At 33.9% G+C, this 6,866-nt stretch overlaps 1 pseudogene; it reads right to left on the reverse strand.

Moving 5' to 3' along the window:
• Positions 1-1,228: 1,228 nt before the first annotated feature.
• Positions 1,229-1,767, reverse strand: LOC127218360 (60S ribosomal protein L5-like; annotated as a pseudogene).
• Between the last annotated feature and the right edge of the window lie 5,099 nt (positions 1,768-6,866).

Consider the following 6,866-nt stretch of genomic DNA (forward strand, 5'->3'; position numbering starts at 1 on the left):
AAACCTATCTAATTTGTAATCCAATTAAAAATACAATTGTAAGAAAAGGAGTTTGAACATAGGTACAACACATTTTATGACACTATTGCTTTCAAAAGACATATGGTCTGAAATGAAAATGTAAGTCTGGCATGGATTACCACCTTATTAGTTCTTGGCCAGGGAAGTTCAGAGGTACCCAAAATAATATAGGCTATTGCAATTGCTCTTGATTGTCCACCTTAACTAGATGGCAAGGCCCTATTTCTTTGGTTGCAATACTGAAAATAGTGATCAGGACTATACTCCTCGCTTTCTAGTTTCCAAATTGCTAGATGGTTTTATGCAGGCTGCTGTGGCATCAAAGACATTAGTGGTCTTATACAGTGCTGATCCAGTAATGCTACAATACCAACCCACTGATGGTGGCAAGACTGTTGATGTAGGTAACCATCTGCTCTCTTAATTGGATTTGAGACCAGATACATAGAAAGGAATTCAAACCTAATACTGTAAACATGGACAAAGCTAATAAAATTATAGACCATAGAGAAGAATCTATTGATTATTTTCTAAATAGTAATATTGTCAAAAGACTTCTCAATATTTATGTTTATATACACAGACTTGAATTGTTTTCAATTTTCGTAAAAAATAATTCTTATTACAGAGGGTAGTGAATAACACAAATTCCAAAGTGATGAGAATAAGCAGTTGTGATTGGAACATTGATAAGACTTGAAAGAATTTAAGACCTGGAGAATGGGAAAGAAATATACGAAATGATGTTTTCTGGATCTGCCATTGTTACTACACTCCTAAATCTAGAATAATCTGTAATTACCTGCAGAAGACTAAACAGGTTAAAAATTCTAGCATGGAGGGGAAAGGCCCCCAAAGCCCCAACCCCAACTAAGGAGCTATTGATAATTTATGGCTGTTGTGGGGATCACATTTGTTGAGGTGGTGGGTACTAGAGCATTGTCCATGCACTATTGGGTGAACCCAAAACTATGTGCCTGTGGACAGTGCTAATTAAATCTAGTGGGCTAAAAATAAACTAATAAAAAGAGGACATGAGTTTGAGAAAGAGAGATATGATCAGGGAATCCTGGGAGAGTTAGAGGTGGAAGTAGGATGTGGTTATGATCAAAGTACATTGTATATATTTCAAAAAGTAAAAACAAATACATTTTTCTTAGTCAATAAGTTTATTGTCTTTACAAACAAATCTTCATAGAATATTGCATTATCTCTCAGCAGCCCATTCTTGAGCTCTAAGGAAGCCTGCTTTCTTTTGAGCAACTCTATCTTTCTTCTACAAAGACAATTTGGTGTTGTTCTACATCTTCTTCACCTCTCACTTGGGCTTCTCATATACTGGATTCTTTCTGATAGCAGCATCAGCTTTTTTTTATATATCATCTCTGTCACATCTGGAGTAACATTGTTCTTTATGTAGTGGGAGAACTACTTCTTAAAAGCATCTTCATCTTCCTCCATTAGGTAATGCATGTATTCTAAAACATTCTTCCCCATGATGTGCTTCCCCTGATGTACTTTTGCATTAAACTCCTTGCTTTCAGAATCATGGCTAGGGAATCTTTTGGTACTATGAGGAGTATACAAGCCTCCATCCCCAGCTCCCTTCAAGTCCCCAGGAATTTTATTGCCAGTTATAGTTCAGGCAAGACTGGCATAGAAATAGCCATTGAAGGCACTAGGCTGACCATCAATGCTCTCCATATTCTATTCACCTCCAGTCACCTCCACTAGGCTTTCATAGATCTAGCAAGCACAAGGTGCTTGGTTAGTTCCTTAGCTCCAAAGGGAAAAAAAAGACAAAAAGAACAAAGTAACAATGTAAAGTTAACTGTCACACACAACCTTTAGCCAGGTGGTGGTGGCACACACCTTTAATCCCAACACTTGGAAGGCAGAGGTAGTCAGACCTCTGTGAGTTTGAGACCAGCCCGGTCTACAAAAACTACACAGAGAAGCCCTGTCTCAAAAAGTACAAAAATAAAAGTGAACAAGAATTTGGTGAGGTTGTGGGAGTGAAAATGGATTACAGAGTAACTAGGACAGGAATGGAGAGTGAATAGCATTAAAATACATTCTATGAAATTCTCAACAAAAAATAAAGATATAAATAAAATACTCTGTTTGCTGCAGAAAACTATAAGGAACTTATCTGAGTATAAATAAATTAAAAAATGTTTCCTTCTAAAATTCAGAAAATACTGTAACAATTTGAGTACTAGAGATATTTTAAGTCTTTATGCAAAATATTTTTAAAAGGAAGAAAAACAGGAGATTCAATAAATACTTCCATGATATTTCCCCAATATAATGCAATGCCATGTATAATGACCATATACATTTAAAAATTTTAAATTAAGGACAAAAAATTATGGATTGGGAAGGTGGCTCATCAGTTAGAAGCACTTGCTGCTCTTGCAGAAGACTTGAGTTCAATTTCCCACAACCACCTGGAGACTGACACTTGTCAATAACTCTTGTTCTATGAAATAATATCTCATTTATGATCTCCATGGGCACACAATATATGTGTGGTACACAAATATACACATTAAAATACATGTAGTTAAAATTTAAAAACACTTCTTATAGGCTTTATATAATTTCTGATTTGAGCTTGGTGATGTCAAGATTAATAAGTACTTAAGAAGGATACAGTTCTTCATCTCCACACTTACAGGCCACAGGAATCTTTAATTTAATGGCTTAATGATAGTTCCATTTTGAGTTATAGAAAATATTCACTCAGGTTCCTTGTACTTGCTATGTGTAATTATTCTTCAAAAGGGACTTTTCCTGGAATCTGCAATGAGCCTCAGTTATAGAGTACATGTCTAATTTGGCTCAGATTCTAGATTGTACCGAGACAATACCACCAATGTGATAAACACAAAACATGATTGATAAGAAAATGCAAACCAAATAAATGTTTCTTTTCCTTGTTTCCCTCCTAGGCAATGAGTTGGGCTCCTGGTGATGCCCAATGATGATGAATACAGTTCCTTTTAGTAACATATTTATGAATTTATGGGATCTAAATATTTGATGTGCCCTAATTCCTTGTAGTTTTTATTCTTATTAAACTTCAAACATATGCAGTGTCTCCACTTTTAATTGAAGACCCACAACACTAGATCTAGTGGTACTTCCCTGCAGGATATAATGAGATACTAATGAATCCCAGTGATATACTAAACAAACAAATCAAAAAAGAATTCTACTTCATTGAATAAGAATTGTATATGTTATTCTTAAAGAGTGAAAACATTTATTTTAAGTTAGTATTTTCTATTTTATAGAAAGAGGGCATATCAGCAGAAGAAGACTTTTGAGAGTCTTTGATGAAAGGATATACATTAAAGGCTACCTTTAGTGAATATTGACAATTGTCATGCCATTTTAATTGACAAAAAGATTCAATTTTTAGAAATTATGTCACATGACCAGAAAAATATAAAATCATAATTTTCATTGTCCTTATATTACTATTGGGAAGTATTAATCACTTTTCTTGAGAAAATCTATTCCAAATTATGACCTTGTACTGAACACTATAGTAATTTTTCTGTGAATGTATCCTGAGCACTGGCATTTTAACAGCACCAGTGTAGCATTTGGATTTGAAGAACCGAGTCATATAACATCTTCCAAAAACAGTTTTATTTGTGATGTCTTTATCAATCTCTAATTATATAAGTTATTTCTCATCCTCACCTCAAATGGGGGAAACGTCTAATAGAATGGTACCATATTTATTTCAAACAAAATATTTTATTTTCCTGTGAAATTTGAAGTTTCCTTTTATTGTACTCATTAAGCTAGGTAATTTTCTTTTTCAATATCATATCAACATCATCCTGGATATCAAGACTAAGAAATTTTCTGTCATTTTTATTGTAGTCAACCAGCTACAGAACTTCTCCACTAGCATTCTTAACATGTCGTTTTATAAAAGCTCAATCCCCTCAATCATTATTTGGTTGTATGCTAGCTCAGAGTGTTATATCTTTCTGCTATGACACCTGCAATAACTTGAATAGTTTCAACCTCTATTTCTCTATATCACAATAACAAATAAGACCCTGCAGTTTTATCACCCTATATATAAAATGTTAGTCACACTATAAAGTACAGAGTTCATACATTTCTCATGTAACAATAATAATTTAGCTTTTCAACAAGCTCTCACACTTTCAATTAATCTTTCCAACTGAACTTTATAGTTTATTTTTCCATAACATAAAAATATATAGGTTGTTCAAATGGGGAAATGTATATTCTCACTACAAATAAAACTGAATTCTTATTACTACAATCAGAATAAATATGCAGAAATCTTCTACAATAATTCAAATGTTGGTAAGTAAAAAATCTTCCTATGAATTTAAAAAAATGATTTTAAGTAATTTACAAAAAAAAGAAAATGTGGATCAAGATTTTAGAAGCTAAAGAGAAAGGTTAAAACATTTGTATGTAATATTTTGAAACTTGGGCTACAGTCAGATATCATTAATTATAAATCTAACAAAGTTTGAAGCTTGTTGACAACCTTCCGTTATATTTTTTTACGTTGAAGAGAAATAGTATTGCTGCTATGTGGTAGACAGATAAAAACATATTATACTCACTAGAGAATTTCAGAATAAAGAAGATGGAAAACTTAGTTTTGGTATACAGGAACAGATAGAATCATGTCTCCTGATAAAAGACAGTCCAGAAAAAAATATAAGTCTTGTGTTTGTAGTGGGTAGGAGGAAGGGAGGGTTCCAATCTTTCTTTCTGCCAGTTTAGATTCTTCCTATGCTAATTTTGTAAGGTTTTCCAGGCGTTCCTTTCCTCATTCTGTGCCCTCTTTTCTGATCTCACTGTGACTATCACAGAGAACAAATGCATCCTATTTTTCAGTTGAGGATGTAGAGACTCACATATTCAATAAGTGAGAAAATCATTCTCCAAATCTAAGGCACCCACATTTTTAAGAGAAATGGTACTAAAAGCCAAAGCTCACATAAAATCTCCCACACTAATAGTAGCAGATTTTAACACCCCACTCACATCACAAGACAGGACCACCAAACAGAATTTTAACAAAGAAACAAAAGAAGTTATGTGCCAACTAGGTTGAACAGACATCTACAGAACATTCCGTCCAAACACAAGAATATAATCTCTTCTAAGCTCCTCATGGAACATTCCCTAAAATCGACCATATACTAGGCAACATAACAAACCTCAACAGATAAAAAAAAAAAAAATGGACAGCCCCCTGTATCTTATCAGACCTCCATGCTTTAAAGTTGGAATTCAACAACAAAACAAATTTCACAAACCCTACAAACTTATGGAAATTGAGCAATGCACAATTGCACCATTCCTGGGTCAAAGAAAAAATAAAGAAAGAAAGTAAAGATTGCATAGAGTTCAACGAGAATGAAGGCACAACATACAAGAACTTATATAAGGGACACTTTGAAAGTATTGTTATGAGTAAAGTTCATAGCACTAAGTGCTCACATGAGAAAAACAGTAGTACTGTCACATTACAGAATTAACAGCACAATGAAAGCCCTAGAACAAAAAGAAGCAAACTCACCTTGGAGGAGTAGACACCAGGAAATAATCAAGTTGAGTGCTGAAATAAATAAAGTAGAAACTAGGAAAACAAAACAAAGAATCAATGTAAGAGTTGATTCTTATAGAAAATCAACAAGCTAGGCAAACATTTATCAAAAGTCAGAGAACAACAGGCAAATCAGCAAAATAAGAAATGAAAAGAGGGACACTAGGAAATCCAGGTCATAATTTGAAAATGTAAACACTACAAAATTAAAAGGAAATGCAAAAATTTCTGGATAGTTATCATTTACCAAAATTAAATCATGAACACATAAGTAATTTAATAGATCTATAACCTCTAATGAAATAGAAGCAATCATCAAAATCCTCCCAACCAACAAAAAAATACCAGAGGCAGATGGCTTCAGTGCAGAAATCTAACAGAAATTCAAAGAAGAGCTAATATTAATACTCCTCAAATTGGTCTACCCTATAGACACAGAAGTGTCATTACCAAACTCTTTTTATGAGGCTACATTTAAATTGGCACTAAAGCCACACAAGACATAACTAAGAAAAAGAACTACAGACAAATATCCCTCATGAACCTTGATGCAAGAATACTCAATAAAATACTGGCAAATCAAATCCAAGAACACATCAGAGAAATCATCTACCAAGTAGGCTTCATCCAAGGGATTTAGGAATTGTTCAACATATGAAAATCTCTCAATATGATATACCATATAAACAAACTGAAAAATAAAAATCATATGATCACCTCACTAAATGCTGAAAAATCATTTCACAAAATCCAACACTCCGCCATGACAAAGGTCTGGGAAAGTTCATGGATAACAGGACCATAAGTAAACATAATAAAAGTAAACAAACAGCCAACATCAAACTGAATGGAGAGAAGCTTAAGCTGATTCCTCCAAAATCAGGAACAAAACAAGGCTATCCACTTTCTCCATATGTCTTCAATATTGTACTTGAAGTTCTAGCTAAAGCAATAAGACAACAAAAAGAGATCAAGGGGATAGAAATTAGAAAGGAATAAGTCAAACTGTCACTATTTGCAGGTGATATAGTAGTTTATATAAGTGACCCCCCCAAAAAAAATCTCTACCAGGGAACTCCTACAGCTGATAAACACCTTCAGCAAACTAGCAGGACACATCAACTAGTAGATGATGGAAACAGAAGGAAACACACAGCTAAACACTAAGCCGAACTGGAATCCTGATGCAGAGAGGGAGGACAAGACCAGGCTACAGAAACCCACA

Source organism: Phodopus roborovskii, unplaced genomic scaffold, assembly GCF_943737965.1.
Source record: "Phodopus roborovskii unplaced genomic scaffold, PHOROB, whole genome shotgun sequence".
In the NCBI taxonomy this organism is placed as follows: domain Eukaryota; kingdom Metazoa; phylum Chordata; class Mammalia; order Rodentia; family Cricetidae; genus Phodopus; species Phodopus roborovskii.